Here is a 16,725-nt window from a genome sequence, read left to right on the forward strand (position 1 = left end):
GTACCGGTGACGCTAGCGGGAAAACCGTACATTTACCTAGAGCGGGGTTAAATAACCGCATATCACAACCGGCACATGCAATTTAACTTTTATAATGAAATAACTTCCTCTCCGCACACTCACACACAGTTGCAATCTCTGAAGATACGGGTATCTTGATTTAGTTTTGCAATTCCAATCATTTTCAGTTAAATTCCTTATTTAATAAGAATGTCATAAACAAGTAAGGAAATATTTTGGATGTTTATTTTGGGATGGTGAATATATTATGTTCAAAAACTGCTTCAAAACCTGTGGGGTTGGGAGGTTAAATAACCTAAATGTTCTTTAAAACGGCAAGATAAATCTTGAATTAAATGGCCGAAATTTTTTGCTACATTTATATCGGTTTAAAAATTTGTTTTTTTTTAATTTTCAAACTTAAACCCCGCAAATGTTCTGTGTGCTTAGTTTGGATTGCTATATGGTCCAATCGATGTTGCAATGTTGGACTTCGAGGCGTGCCGGGGCCGTCACGGACGCTTATACGGCCGTTACATGATTTGCTTATATAATAGCGTCACGGACCGCCAAACACGGTCGCTAATCGATGTTGTATTAATTAATTGAGCGATCTGGTTTAAGTTAAAAGACGCCACGGAATTATTACCGCAGTTAATAGTTGTATTCCACCAGTTTGACCGTGAGGTGACAAGATTAATTTCTCTTCAACATGACGTGGTCGGAGATGAGAATTGGGTCCAGTGATGCGGTGTGTCCGGATGCGTTTAGCGCAAAGTTGGCTCGGTCGCGCCGGTTAAATTGGAGCGTTGCTGATGTGCATGGAGTAGGTGAAAGTAATCAAGCTGCAACTGAAAAACAAGATTAGATCCAATAACGGCGGGTGTCAGAATGTTCTGTATTCTAATTTAGGTGGAATTGTCAATTTTTTACATTGCTGATGGTAAACTCGATGATAATTGTAAGACATCAATTTCAGCCCCGTATCGTGACTATACAGGACATTCGTATCCACCATTCAGACAAAAACCAATGACAATACTTATTCATGAGCTGGATTGCACCTATACTTTTGTCAGTGTTAGTTTTTGTACATATTCTGTCTATAAAAAATTACTCGTAATAGTTACGGAATGTAGGTATTTGGTATGATTACATTTGTTGCTTTCCTTTTTTAAATTGATAATTTACATTTAATTAATTTTATACAAATCGTAACTAATAATTAATTCTTAATAATTTATTCCATAAATAATTATGTCATTTTATCTTGTATTTATCTTTCTGTTGTACATTCTTATACTACGATTATGTGTAAAAACAGCCTTAAAATGCTTCAATTATCACAAACTAAATACGTAATAGCTTTGAGAGTTAATTAGTTTGAATTGTTTCTGTCGAGAATTCCAATACATGTGTTCCACATTCCGTTTTCCATTTGGTTATTTTATTATTTATTTTCTAATTTTAAAAAAGTTACTTCCCATAAAAATTATAGTTATATAAAAATTATTATTTCCAAATGCGTTTTGGTTTTAAAATTTCATTTGGATTTTTACTTAGGGGTAGGTAAGATTAAGATTTTGCAAAAACGTTCACGGCTGACTGACTTAAGGATACACTGACTACTAAAAGTCAAACCAAGACAAGTTGAATGTATTATTTCAAACCCTAGTTTAGTGATGAACTTTGGCATTCTTAAATTATGGGCGATTTATGGTTAGGCTAAGTGAGATTAACTGAAAATATTTAAAACAATACTGTGATTTGTTACATTCCCATATCCACTGACACGGCTTTCAAACGTAAAACTCTAAGAAAAAATGAAGTAATAGAGAATTGAGAATCTTACTCTATTAGCAGATTAAAAGATAAAAGTTTTACTTGATTCTAGCTGTGTACATGAAATTGCGCATTAATTTGTGCTGTTTGTTGTTTAATCCGTACTTGCTATCAGAGTGTTATTACTACAGCCTCTGACACATCCCGATAAGATTGAGTAGAGTATAAACCAATGTTATAGAAGTCGGGTTTCTAAATTATATCAAAGTGAGTTTGTTAGAACGCAAGATATTATGATTTCGAATAATCGTCAAGAAATGGCCAGAATAGGAGTACTCTATCTATCACAAAAATAAACTACACAAAAACAAAGTAAATTAAATATGTTGCTGATATAGGTAAATTTGTCAGTAAAATGCCGAAGCTACGTAATATGAAGTAAAATTTAGGCAGTTTAATAGTCTAATGAATGAGGCAATTCACGGAAATTGGCCTTTCAATCATGCGTTAATGCTGTACCGTTACTTTAAATAATTGCAATTCTCTGCGTTGAAGATTTACTTTATCAAGAAATAATCTTAATTTGAAAACAATCGGTGAACGGATTAGTAGCTTTATAAAAAGCGAGGACATTGAAACCCAGGCTTCCGTGATTTTTAAAACTCTGTGAATGACATGTAATGTTTATCGTTCCATCTCTACAGTTACTTTATTTTATTCCTGGCTCGTCATGTCATGGTATTAGTCTCGAGAGCGGAAGGGCCTAATTTGCATTTGTATAAGCACATCAATAACCTTTCATGAATTTGTATAAAACACAATTTCAATAACAAATAAATAGATTATCGGCCTTCGCAAAATTTTGGGTGGACTTCGATGGGGGAGGAGATTGAAAGGTAAAAACATTATCAAAACGAGAATTTCTTTCGCAAATTATATTTTTCTTAGCTGAAAAACACACTAAAACTGACTGTCAATACTCATAAATAATAGGTACGTCATAAAACGTGAACAGGTTGAAATAGTCGTTGTTTTAGCCGAATTAAGAAGCTCTTTTGTTGGATGATTATGATTTATTTTTATTTGTGTCAATTTATTATATATGATCGCAGAAAAAGACTGTTTGTTATTTTCATCATTTTGGTACACGTCCATTCGACTTCATCGGTTGTCGATATTTTTTTTCATAGGGTATATTTCTTATGGTTTTATACGAAAAACTAGGTTGTGGTGCTTCTATAATACAAAATGGCTATTGGTTCCTACACTATAATAAGTGATGTAGTCTACTCTATCCTCAATATCGCATGCTAAGTTCGCAGGACAGTTCCGTAGTCCATGGGGAAAGGTTAGAATGACTGAAGAATAGGAGAAAAGAAATCACCCTACGCCAAAAATACAAACAAGTAAAGCTCAAATCGTTGTGGGTTTAAAACACACTATTGTTGATCGTACTATTCTAAGTATTTCAATGTTGGGCAAGTCAACAGTGGTGGTCTAGACGTTTAGAATGACAAACAGAATTGCTAATGAGGATTTAGGACTAAGCTTTTGGCTTTTGGGATTAGATCCGTGGAAGGGGGTGGGGGTGGGGGGTGGACCCTAGTGGTAGCTTGTTGCTGTAACAGGATCGTATTGTCGGGTGTAACGTGAATCGTTATTGCTGTCACCGCTTCTGTGACCTGGGGCATTTTAAAAAAAACCTTAAAGATCTCGTACTTTTTTTCCATTCCTAATTCCCCACTCTGTGATCTCGACTTCAAGTTACTTACGTAACTCAGAGTTGGATTAGCATTGTTAAAAGTTACAACCACTGTAAATGTTCTAACATGCGATTAAATCATTAATGGTTTATTTTTGTTTCAGGTACTGTCTGATTTGCTTGTATTTCCACACATTACATAATACAGTAGTCATCTCATAGGTACTGTACTGTAAGTTATTTACAAGTAAATCTTAAAAATAAAAAGGAAGGTGAGAGTAATATTGGTTGATATTTTTATGTATACTAAAATTGGAACAGTTTTGTTTGTCTATAATTTAACAACGGAATTGTTTTATCTGTTGTAAACAGAGAAAAATATTTGTTATTCATGGTTACACACAAATATACACTGTAATTCTTCAAATCTTGTCGTGACTTTATTTATGTTCAGTATTAAGTAACTGAGGAGGTGAGAGTGTAAATATCCCAGAAACTGTCCATTCTGAGACAATGAGAGTCTTACCAAGTGTTTGTCTCATGAGGATAGTTGACGATGTTATTACTTGCTGAGACAGTTAGGAGTCAGCCTGTCGGATAATTCTTCGACAATGGCTATACTTTCGTTGCGTTTGGAAACATTTTAACACATGAACTAATCTATGTTATAAAAGGAAGTGCGCTGCTTCTTTTGCAAACCATGTCGGAAGTACTCATCACCCTTTCCGCCAATGACCAGTATGCATGCAAGGATTAGTCACAACTCTCCTGGTGCAGCTGCCTATATGACCAACTGGGGGTTTCTAGGCCTACCGGATCGGAATCGGGTAAAAATAAATTAACTTAGCATTTTAATGCAAAGTCTTTTTAAGTCTACATGCTTCATTGTGTTTTTTAATATTTGGAGTGACTTCTAGTACACTAGAATATTACGTCACCAGAATTTTCCGCCGAAATATATGTGAAAATTATTAGACTGTTATTTTAATGGCCATGATGTTTGCATGTCTCGTTTCAAAATACGAATGTCGAAGCATATTGATTCAAAGCCTGCTGACATTTTGTTGTCCTATTTAATGTCATGGTTGACAATAGGACAGTACTTCAGATTTTGATGTAGTTTGGTTTGTTTTTGGTGAGGCAACCATGTTAAATATTATTTTGTTTCAAATTGTCGACACATTTTTTACCGCTCAAAACTTTTGTACATAAAACGAAAACAAAACTATAATTTAGAATTATTAATAAAGTTAATAAACTATAGCGTGGAAATGACACAGAAAAGATAGTGATCACGGTGAGTGATTAGTATGGAAAGTACAACACAACTGTTTAAAAGATCTGTGATATTAATTATATTTTAGTTACTATTTAAATTTATCGTATTTATACAAGAAAAAAAACAAATAGTTAAATGAACAAAACTGACTATGACCATTTCTTTAAATGGAATATCAGTCTATTTATTGTCAGTGATTCCGTAAGGGTAATGGCTGCACATGGAGGTTGTTCAAGAAATATATCTATTGATCAATCTTATCGCATAAAATCCACTTTTCCAATTAGCGACAATCACAATATTGCAAATGCCCGGCCTCTTGATGTTCCAAATATATTGTTAGTATTGACAGGTATTTCAACAAGGACGCCACAGTCGACTTGAAATCGAGTGAGTGGGTTGGTCAGGCATCGAGGAGCTGCTTGGAGGGAGACACCGTGGCTGGACAGACGGCTGGACAACCAGTGTGAGCAACCAGTTAAATATTTTTTGTTCATTTGTCGACACATTTTACGCTCAACACTTATGTACATAACGAAAACAAAACTTAATATAATAAAGTTTATATAAAACTATAGGTAGGAGGAAAATGAAACTGAAATTACACGTTGAGTTGATTAATAGTAAGGATGACAAATACATAACTATAAAGATCTGTGTTATTAATTATATTTAGTAACTATTTAAATTTTATCAGTATTTATACAAAAACCAAAACATGTATAGTTTATTAAAAATGAACAAGTTATACTAAAACAAAAAATATAATACTCTGACTATCACAATTCTTTAAATGGAATTATCAGTCTATTTATTGTCAGCTTGATTCGATTAGGGTTAATGCTGCTCTGGAGGTTGTTAAAAGAAAGAAATAATCTATGATCAAATCTTATCGCATAAAATCCAATTCATTTAGCGACAATAACATATTGCAACTGCCGGCCTCTTGTTGTCCAACTATATTGTTAGTTTTGGACAGGTATTTCAACAAGGCAACGCCACAGTAGAGTGAATCGAGAGTGGGTTTTCAGGCGCAATCGAGGATCTGCTGGGTGGGAGGACAACCGTGGCTGACAGGACGGACTGGACAGATGTTGGCAACCCCGCGTCGTGCTGAGCCGGGCCGTCATTGCTTCATTGTTGAGGACCCGGCCGTATGATTAGTTATAATAAACACAGTGAGGTGCCGCTCTGGAAAATATTATGTCCAAGAACGAAGTATTGGTAAATGTTGCCTGGCCTGTTTCGCTCGGTCTTCATAAATTATTGATGGGATCAGGAAACTGAAGCATTCATGTTTTCTCGACTTTGTTTCTCACTTGATCGTCGATCTACTTTAAACCAGGTTTAAAATTGGTATTATGATAACCGTTTACTTTAGTAATTTAATATGTATAACTGTCTCGTGAATTATTCGTTAATTGAAATATGTATGGCTCGGTTTGTTCAGATAAAACGTTTTACTTGTGGTTGTTTATCATATCACTGTGATAATTCACGTTTTGCTGCCTAGACACATATGTTATTTCATTTAATTGTTACTAAACATAATAATAGTAATTTGTAAATGAAACAATGTTACACATTAAATGAGACCATAGGTCGGGCAAAATCAAATCGAATTGATCATAACTTTTAAATAATCAATTCGGGACTTGACATGGACAACTGAATTTTAATTTAGTAAACGCTTCATAGTAAATTAAATTGACATTTACGTAATGAAACACAATGCAAATTACATAGCTCACTATATTTAACAAAATATAGGTATTTTTCTATTTAAATGGCGACATGAAATACGATACATTACTAAATTCAATAGGATAGTCTAGGCATTAAACAGCAATAAGTGATACTATAGATAAAAAATTATACAATTTGCTTAATATAATTAAGACAAAAATTACAGATACAGAATTTATCAAATCAGCCTGACGAATTCGTGTTTTTTTTTTCTCAAACATAATCGATATGATCACACACGTACAGCGTTGGCGGATTTCAGATATATTCCTGATTGTCGTTGTCGCGAATATTTAGCCATTATAGGATTTCACATATACACTGGTACTACAGAAGCAGATGCTAGTGTTATGAAATGGTGGAAGTATGGTGTCCATCCCTACAGCAAGTTTAAGTAGATTTCAAAGAAGTGGTCTGTCTGACTCCTGTTGCGCATTGTCCTCCATGACGGAGTTTTGGGAGGTTTTTTATGGATTTTCTCCGATCATGACCTCAGTAATCTAATACCACAATATTCCAGAAATGTTTAGATTACATCAAAATTCTAGTGATTGAATAAAATATAAAAAAATTAGAAAACTATTATACAGAGAGGTTATTAAATTTGTACTCTGAAATGGCGTAATGCCGAAAAACTAGTGTCACAATATAAAAATCGTTTAAAAAGTGTTTCCTATTTTTCATATTAATAGGAGTTTCATAAATTAATAAAGTTATATCCCTTTAAAATATAATAGGATTAAATAATCTATAGTGTTTTCTTATGTCGGATTTGTAAATAAATCTAGTGTCTAGTAATATTAATTCAACATTTTAATATTTCCTGTATGTAGTGTATCTAACGAAATAAGTTAGGCAGTGTCCATCTGTTGTGTGCATTACGATGTGTTTCTGGATACATCGGGTTACTACGTGAATTATTCTATACAATTTATTAACTTATTCCATGTACTACTTTCTTTCTAACGGATTTTACGTTCACATACGAATCACGCGGTCAAAGGAGGTCAGTGGGACATGGAGCTCAGTTCAGTCGATTGTGTTTCCGAGAAGCGAAAATTACAGGACTGGACGGGAAATTAAAGCATTACTGTCGTGATGTGGCAGGGAAAGTATGGGAGAGCTATGTTACAATTACAGTACGTAGTGTAAGAGCGAAAGCATAGATCAACGGACCTAGGTCAGGGCTGGGGCACACGGACGATTAAATGCACCTTTAGTCGAAGACTGTTAAGTGAAAATGGTACAGGACTCTTTTACCCTACATCATGACTGGCAAATTTAGATTACTTAAGCACAGTTAAAAGTCAATACAACATTTCACCGCTTAGGTATGTCTCGATATAAACTGAATCAATCTACGAGAATTCCGCTGTGCAGTCTTTTACGGATTATAGATTATAAAATTTATAAAATATCTTTATATTTATTTATAAAAGCACTGTAAGAATGCTTTATTAGTAGAGGACCACAATGGGCGGGGGAGATTTATTTCTAGCACCTTATCTCGGTTTAAAAACGCGAATTCAGTGATAATTGTGTTGCTGCCTCACCCAAAATGTATATTTGAATGGTTTATTCTTTTTAGGAAGTCAATTTTTATGTGTGATAAAAATTAAAGTTTTATTAATTTTTCTTGTTTCGTCTTTAAGTTGTAATGTAAGAGCATTAGTAAATTTGTCGATCAACATTTCTAAAATATGTTTATTACTGCAAATCCCTGCTGAAGGATTTATTAAAATCCAGGAGTAGTTAAGGCAAAACGTGATGAGTTTTTAAGTGATGAATTTACAAGTAGCTGAGCACCGGTAACGACTTTCCCAGTTAATGTAGAGAGGTCGTTATTATCATTTTGGTGTAGTCATTTTTGTAATTCCTTAGTGGTTATTCCTCGTGACCTTAGTCCTTGTGGTGACTACGACATTGATATACACTGGAATTGCCCCTCGACTCTTTTATACATTGACAGGTTGGAAACTTTGAGTTTAAAAAAATATTGCAAAGTTTTATGAAATGTGTAAAAATGCTTTAACTGAATTGCTTTAAAAATTAATGCAGTGCACTATAACGTGCAATAACAAAATTTACCTGTGTAATTAAATTAGACTTCCTTCAATCGATTCGAATCTACATGTGTAAACATAGTCTACACAATTACTCCATCTAATGTACGAGGTAAAAATTCCTTATTGGAAAGATTAAAATTAAATACAATAAGCGATCTAGTTTACGTTCTGGTGTTTTCTTTTTTAAGTTGACAAACGCGTATTAAGCATCAATTTTCAATTTTTTTTATACCAATAAATATTGAAAAATATCTTCTCGACATATATTGGGTACCCTACTGACAAATTTATACAATGTATAATTACGCACAAGTTTGTTGTTTAAATTACTACTTGTAATTTATTAATTATTATGAGCTTTTTCGTTTAAAATTCATTAGTACATGTTAAAATGTTCTAGTATATTAATGTAAAAAGTAAAGAGTAATGAATGGTTACTTAAGAATCATTTTCTAAACAATCGCATTCTGTTAAAAAAAATTAAAACTTCGTGTCAGTGTTGTAAAAGTAAAATATTACTAAATATTTAAATGTAACGCTCTTACAAATGACGCCTAAAGAACTAAAATTACTTAATACTTTCATACAGTCAGGCTCCATTAAAGGCGCTCGATGTATGCTCCTTTTGACTCTAAAGCAGTACGGGAATGTAAGAATGTACTAGTAGAACTGGCAAAAAGGAACAAAGTTACCCTCCGCTGGGTGTTGGGCCATGAAGGCATGCGGGGGTACGAAACAGCAGACACACCTTGCCAAAATAGGCACTGAAACCCTTCTGGTAGGGCAAGAGCCAGGCTGTGAAGTAGCCTTCTCCTACAGCAAAGGTCTTGGAAATGATTGGAAAGTGGAATAGATCCGAGAATTAGGGAGCCTCAGAATTTAGGTAGTCGAAAAAATGTATCTCTATGCAAAAGGATGGTCAGTACTCCTAGAGCAAAAGTAAGGAGTAGGATATACTAATACTATTAGGGATGCTGATAGGACATGGTCCATCGTAGAAAATATCTGATGAAGGTGAGTATAAGCCAGATGAATGCGGAGAAGCAAAAGAGTTAGCTGAACATATCCAACAAAAACGCGAAACATATGCCTATACTGTCTTGCCATTCTGCTAAATCAGGAAAATATTCCTAGGAGCTTATATCCTCAGTGACATCAGAGAACGGGAGCCTTCGAATGTCATAGGCCTGTTATATATCTTATATCTGTAAAAGCCTCAGATTCGGAGGACCAGAACTTACGTAAGAGAGGTGTAAAGGTCCTATTAAGAATACGTGTGGAGACTCTTGTCTTTTTCCCTCTGTAAACAAACATGAAAAAGGGCAATATTTTCTCCTGGAAAACGGCAGCAGGAAGTTTTGTGTTGCAAACAGGAAACATGACGTAACATCAACGTAAAATAAGCAAATAACGAGGATTGGGAAAAGGTAGGCTTTGAAGCAATTGATAAAAAGAGCGGGAGCAGTGAACTGTGAACAGCACGTTCGTATTTGTCTGCCATTACCGATGATGCCGGAGCGCGGTCAGTGGTTTTCACAGCAATCGCCTGACGTGACGTGACATGACGTGATGTGACGGTACGCGACGCGGGCGGTGTTTGCTGTGTAAATTGGTCACCCTGGAGAAATCTCGCGTCGCCAAATAGTAGCACTCATGGCATATTACTTACTCTACGTCCCGATCAAATCACAGTTTTTATCGTGGCCCCACAACACTAACGGAATATTGGCGGGTAAAGAATTGGCGGCGTTACCTAACTGAACCCCACTATGTGGATTCGATTTGTACACGGAAGGTAAATTCAATGCAAGAGGCGACGTTTGCTAGTAAAAATCTGTTAAACCAATAAATGTGTGGTTCGGAATCTACGCCACGTTTCCTGTGGTAGAGTCCTTTATGTGCAAATAATCATTTCAGTAATCACTCTTAAGAAACGTCATCCATTAAACTTAAGAAGTCGTGGTTTGTGTAGCGTCTGGGTTATTATTAAGACCCAACTATAATGGGGGCCATCTTGGTTTTAACCCCATAATCATAATTTAGAGAACACTTTTGCGCTCTTACTTTTAATTGTTGAACTATGGAAAAACTTATAAATATGTTTATCCAAACATTTTAGGTTTTAAATATACTTGTATTGTTAATTCAGAAAAAATCTCAAACTTGAGATTGGCATGAGTTATATACTAAATAAAATATATTTCATTATATTTTAATTAGTATAAATTTACAAGAAAAATCAAAGAAGGTTTATATCTGCATTTTCACTGGTTTAGAACGATAGTTTCTCCCATAGCTGTATTACCAAAACTATGGCCTTGAAAGTGTTGAAAATATAACCTTTAACTGTACAAACACAAACTATGGACATGAAAGTGTTGAAAGTGTTGAAAATATCACCCTTAACTCCGCAACCAAATCTATGGACATGAAAGAGTTGAAAATAACACCCTTAACTCCACAACCAAAACTATGGACATGAAAGAGTTGAAAATCGTTTTTAAGAGGCTAAAACTCAAGGTTGTTTCACTACAGCCGCCTCCTCTCCTTTAGTCTAACTTAGACAGCAAGACTACACAGGGCACTCGCATTCATTATACTAATAATCCATTCTGCCTTAATGGAGGAAAATTAAGAAACAATTTTACACCACACAGTCTGTGCAGAACTGGCGGTTATTTGCTGTTTTTAGTGAAGGCATATCTCTGGAGAATCTTATTCTTGATTCACTTAAGCAGCTTAGGTGCACAACACAACAGTTAGAACCCGGTTTACTTTTGGCCAAGCCTAAAGAATAAAACTCAATGGAAAGTAATAAAAAAAGAATGTAGTATAATATGTTTTAAATAAATTCTAAATTATATTTATACATAGTAATTATTTATTATATTATATTATTATTATACATACAAATATACATGTGTTTATAAACGTGTCAAAAGTTTAATTGCATAACGCTGTATACTATACAGTATATGATAATATTTCTCTTAATATGGAGATCCCTCATCACATAGAAAACAGTTTTGCCTCATTGCATATATTATTTACAATGTGGGGTTTCTTCACATTCAGTTCGAAAGTATGACCTAGCTAATATGATGAAACTTTTGTAATTATTTATTTAAAGTATTCTAAATAAAAACATGTAAATTTAAACGAAAACGTGAGGAAACCGTCAGAAGTGTGTTTTATGGGTGGGTGTGTTATTAAAACACTCGCGGAACTATGTTTACATATCGAAATAGGTTACACGTTGATTAAAATCCTCACAGTGGAAATAGTAAGTAATACTTCTCTGGTAAAATAAACTTTTTGTGTCCAGAAATATTCAATCCCTTCTATTGGCACCTTACAGGTTTTAAATTTTGTTTACTTAATGGTTCTTTAACGGTTTCATATAATAATGAGTCTGTTTTTCTACCTTTAAATATGGCACGCTTAAATATTGCTACGGAGGTAACAGCTTAGATGTAGTTACCAGACCGTAATAAATCAAAATTACGTAATAACAATGTGTTTTATGTGGGCTGTAAGACTGCCTTTAATATGTTCGTTTTAACTACCTTGATCGCCGTAAGCTTAAGCTGAATTCCACGTGATGATTGTATATTTCAAAAATTTGATGACAGTTTTCGGTGAGGAGTGTTGTAATCAACACATTATGAATTTCTGTCCAATGTCCCTACCTGAATGTCTTCTACATTTCATGCAATTTTAATTAGTTTTCCTTAGTAATTTAAGTTATTACCTTGGTTTGGAACTACTAGAGCACTTAAGTAGTTGTAGTTTTCGTTCTTGCGCTACCAATATATCATGTACAATACTTTGAAACTTGCCCTATATTTTTCATTCTCTTTCATAAATATTCTTTTTAAAGAAAGTAATTGATTATTAGAAGAAATGTCTATTGTGAATTGTTTTAAAAGTTCCGTTCAGGAGTTTGAGGGGAAAAAATCCATCAGAATAATTTGCTTTATAGTGTAATCAACAAAATTTGAAAAATCTGGCATCAGTTATTCTCTGCTCGGTCTTCCTCACTTCTCTTTATTATTTTTTTTGGTTCACAGTAAGTTCTTTTTCGAAACTGTCTTTTACTTATTTGGCTGATATTTTGTCACACTTCCATTTTGTAATCCACAATAATGGAGATTTCACCACATCCCTGTTTATAGTAGTGACATTTATATGAACACAGTCTTCGTAATGTTCCGAAGGAAAACCCTCTTCTTGTTCGCTTGTTACCCTGCCATTTTCCTTAAATACAGTGCTTTTTTACTTTTGAATGTGTACATATTGGTAGATTCAAGAATTAATATTTTTAACATTTCATATACTACTCATCTCAATAATAGACATTGTGCCGCTAGAGGAAGATGGTGTTAAATCGTAAAGAATAGCTTTCTGTAATAACAAACTAAATACCAGTAGATAATTCATTGGACTTACCCTTTTCATAAAATGTAGAAATAATAAAAATACCAAATAGGGGTCATAGTACCAAACAGGGTATACGTAGCGTTTAAAATGTCTGGAAGCTCTCAGATAATATTTTTAATATCCGAAATGCAATACTCGAAGTTTCAATATGTTTGCAAAATTCAATACTTTTAATACTGAAACTGCTCTATTTCCGATAAAGGGATTTCTAAAAACTTAGCCCTAAACAACATGGCGGCCGTTTGAAGGTTCAATAGTCATCTAATTTCAACAGCCGCTGTTTTTAATTAATGAAAACTGTTAAGTTTGCATTATGTTCTAATAATAAATACCTTTAAAATTGTATGCGTATTTAACTAGGCATTTAAGAATTCATAACACTCGACGAGCCGTACTCTCACTGAGGCTTGTGACGATTATTGTATAAAAAATTGGTTAAGATAGCCGTATAACATTGTGAATGAAGTTTGTAGATTTTTACTGATACGGTTTAAAAGTATTATTAAGGTAGTAGTCCTGTAGTATTAAGGCTATCTCTACAGTCATAAAGAACCAAGATGAGATATAAGTCTCAGTAGTAGTTAAGATCTAAACAGTATTAAGGTAGTAGTCCTGTAGTATTAAGGCTACCTCTACAGTCATAAAGAACCAAGATGAGATATAAGTCTCAGTAGTAGTTAAGATCTAAACAGTATTAAGGTAGTAGTCCTGTAGTACTAAGGTTATCTCTACAGCTCATAAAGAACCAAGATGAGATATAAGCCCTCAGTAGTAGTTAAGATCTAAACAGTATTATTAAGGTAGTAGTCCTGTAGTACTAAGGTTATCTCTACACTCATAAAGAACCAAGATGAGATATAAGCCTCAGTAGTAGTTAAGATCTAAACAGTATTAATTAAGGTAGTAGTCCTGTAGTATTAAGGTTATCTCTACAGTCATAAAGAACCAAGATGAGATATAAGTCTCAGTAGTAGTTAAGATCTAAACAGTATTTATGAGAGCCGGAAACAGAAAGACTTTCTCTACCGTCTTCAAGAAATGTCAAGATATATAATACCGAGGTCAGTCAGTCCCCACCTTTCCAGTTAAGGACTAATCTCCTCGTGTAACCGGAAACCGGACCTGCGACGGTGTCAGAGGTAAACCGACGGGGCAGCCTGAAGCGCAATTTCTTTGATTGCTCTGACTGCTGGAGTGGCATCAATCAATCAGTGGGACGAGAGGCAGGTACTACGGTTAATTGTGCAGGAGCAAGGCAATTACACCGCGATCTGTACAATTACTTGTCGAGTGACGCGAGGGTAATTGTTTTGTTGGACTTGGTAGGCTGAAAGAAGAGCCTTGAATGAATCTGCTCTTTCGTGACGGGGTCCTGTCAGGACAAACATTTTTTTTTCAAATTTCCTGTTTTTACGTAATATGTTTACTAATTGCTTCTAATTCATTTTATGAATGATAACACTATATTTATTAATTATAAAATGTCTTTATTTTAATATTATATAATTGGGTGTGAAGGTGGTAAAAGCTAAAACACTTCGCCAAACTCCACTGAAAGTAATAGTAATTATATAATAATAGAGGAATTTTGAAGCGGAACTCGAAGAGAAAGATGCAGAAGCAGGTTCTTGTAATACGAGTGGAGTTGACTAGTACGCTATAGAGGTAAATTCACTTCAAATGTTGTTTTACCGAAACCAATTTCATTTATTGACGTGGTTAATTTCTTGTCATAACCTAAAATTGATAAAAAATATAAAAATGTGTAGTGTGTTGTCATGACAGTATTACATCTGTTAACAAAACGAATATAAAATTTACATTAAAAAACTGACTTATAAAATTAGTTGTTTACAAAATTCTGTAAAAATTGCATAGTTCTATATCAAGAAACTTCAAAAAATGTAAATGAAATTTTTGAGTTAAAATCATAACAACAACCTAAGATTAACTGCTAAAAATGTTAGATTTTTATATTCAGTAGTTTGTCCAGACTCTCGAAGTAAAGAATTTATTTATACGTATAAAAGTTGGATTTGATTGTAACAAAATGTTTAAAATTGTAAATAATAGTATTTAACAAAATATAAATCTTCTTCGAATCATATCCAATTTGTATAAAAATAGTTAGAGTGTGTTGAAGAGGCAGTTTTGTATTTTATAATTCCAATTGTGAAATGGACAAAAAATACTAAAAAGATACTTGTATCTTGGCCTGTTTGATATTTCGACGTGGCGTTTTGGTTTACGACCTTGATCCTTTCTTATCTGACGAATAACAACAATTTGCTTTATGCATAACTGAATAATCAACTGCTTAAATACATGCTTATATCAATAAAGTTATTAATCGGTCTGAAAAACAGAAAGCGAATGTTCAAGTGAAAACAGTTTTATTTTATTGCCGGACTTGGTTTTTAATTGCTTCACAATTAAGAGCTACGTTACATGTATTAACTAAATGATTTTACCAATTGATTTTATTGATGGATTCATACATTTATACAGTTTGAAGTCTTGATAATTAGTACCTCATCATTGAGTTTACTATGTGTTTATAGAGTTCAATTTTACCGCGTTGTCAACTGTTACTGTGATTAACTAACTGTATTTGTATGTTAAACACTCACGAGCTAACTAGATGTGGTATTTTTATCGTATTTGACCCATTCACAAAACGATAAGTATAGTATATGTATCGTTAATAGTGAGCGAAAAATAAAAAGTTACCTACTTCGTTGACAAAGCATAAGGACACTAATCGCCATTGTGTTGTGATACAGCAATTAGTGCTCCACTACGTTTCGAGTCCTGTAATCTAATATCTTACTGAGACGCTTGTGGAGAACTAGAGAAACTTCATTGTCGCTACGACTAACTAATCAAAAAAGAATACAGTGACGTCAAAAGAGTTGCAGTGAATCAAAATAAAGAGTGTCCTCTCACATTAAACAGCAAAGGTTGTGAATAAAACAGGAACAATCACACATTAGGCAGAGAACTTTGACTTCAAAGCTCTTACAGGATTTCCTGCAGAAGGTAAGTAGGTAGTGGATCTCCAACTTTCGCGTCTCATTCTTTTTACTCATAACGATGGAACATTTTCTTGATAATTCTGTTATAAATAACTTGCTGAAGGAACACATTTTAACAAAATATAATTTAAGAAAATATGTTTATTGTTATGTGCAATTTAGTTGTTTAACTATGTAGTATCCGAGAAAATTAATTTGCGCTATAGGCTGATTAGTAGTTTTCGCAATTAAATCGAAAATGACGTTTTCTGCCCTTAATCCGTGGATTGTGATTACTTTTGATGTTCCATCGTAGAATGAAACGTCACCGACAGTGAGATTCCTTTACTCAACAATAAACAATATTTTTTGGAAAGCGATAGTCATCGACACCTGTCTTACTCAAGAAATCTATTCAAGTAAAATGTTCACATACAGTGGGAGGCATCGCATCGCCTATTATACATACTTCAAACCCTGGAGGGGGGAGGAGAAGAGACAAATATTATCTACATCCTCTACATTCACTCTCCACCTATTTCAAGTGTATGACGACAGGGAATGACACATTGACTTCGATTATTTGCCATCTTATTTTAAGTGGGCTCTATGAATTCGCGTACTGTATTTCAGTATACTTTATTACTTCCATACAAGAGCAATTCACTAATAGGAATTATGTGGTGATAAAGGACA

General features: G+C 33.9%; 1 protein-coding gene across 1 annotated transcript in view; it reads left to right on the forward strand.

The window, feature by feature from the left end:
- The window catches only part of LOC124352889 (leishmanolysin-like peptidase), a 357,650-nt gene that overhangs the window by 254,075 nt on the left and 86,850 nt on the right, over window positions 1-16,725 (forward strand). The gene's annotated exons all lie outside the window — the stretch shown is intronic.

Source organism: Homalodisca vitripennis, chromosome 1 (genome assembly GCF_021130785.1).
Source record: "Homalodisca vitripennis isolate AUS2020 chromosome 1, UT_GWSS_2.1, whole genome shotgun sequence".
In the NCBI taxonomy this organism is placed as follows: domain Eukaryota; kingdom Metazoa; phylum Arthropoda; class Insecta; order Hemiptera; family Cicadellidae; genus Homalodisca; species Homalodisca vitripennis.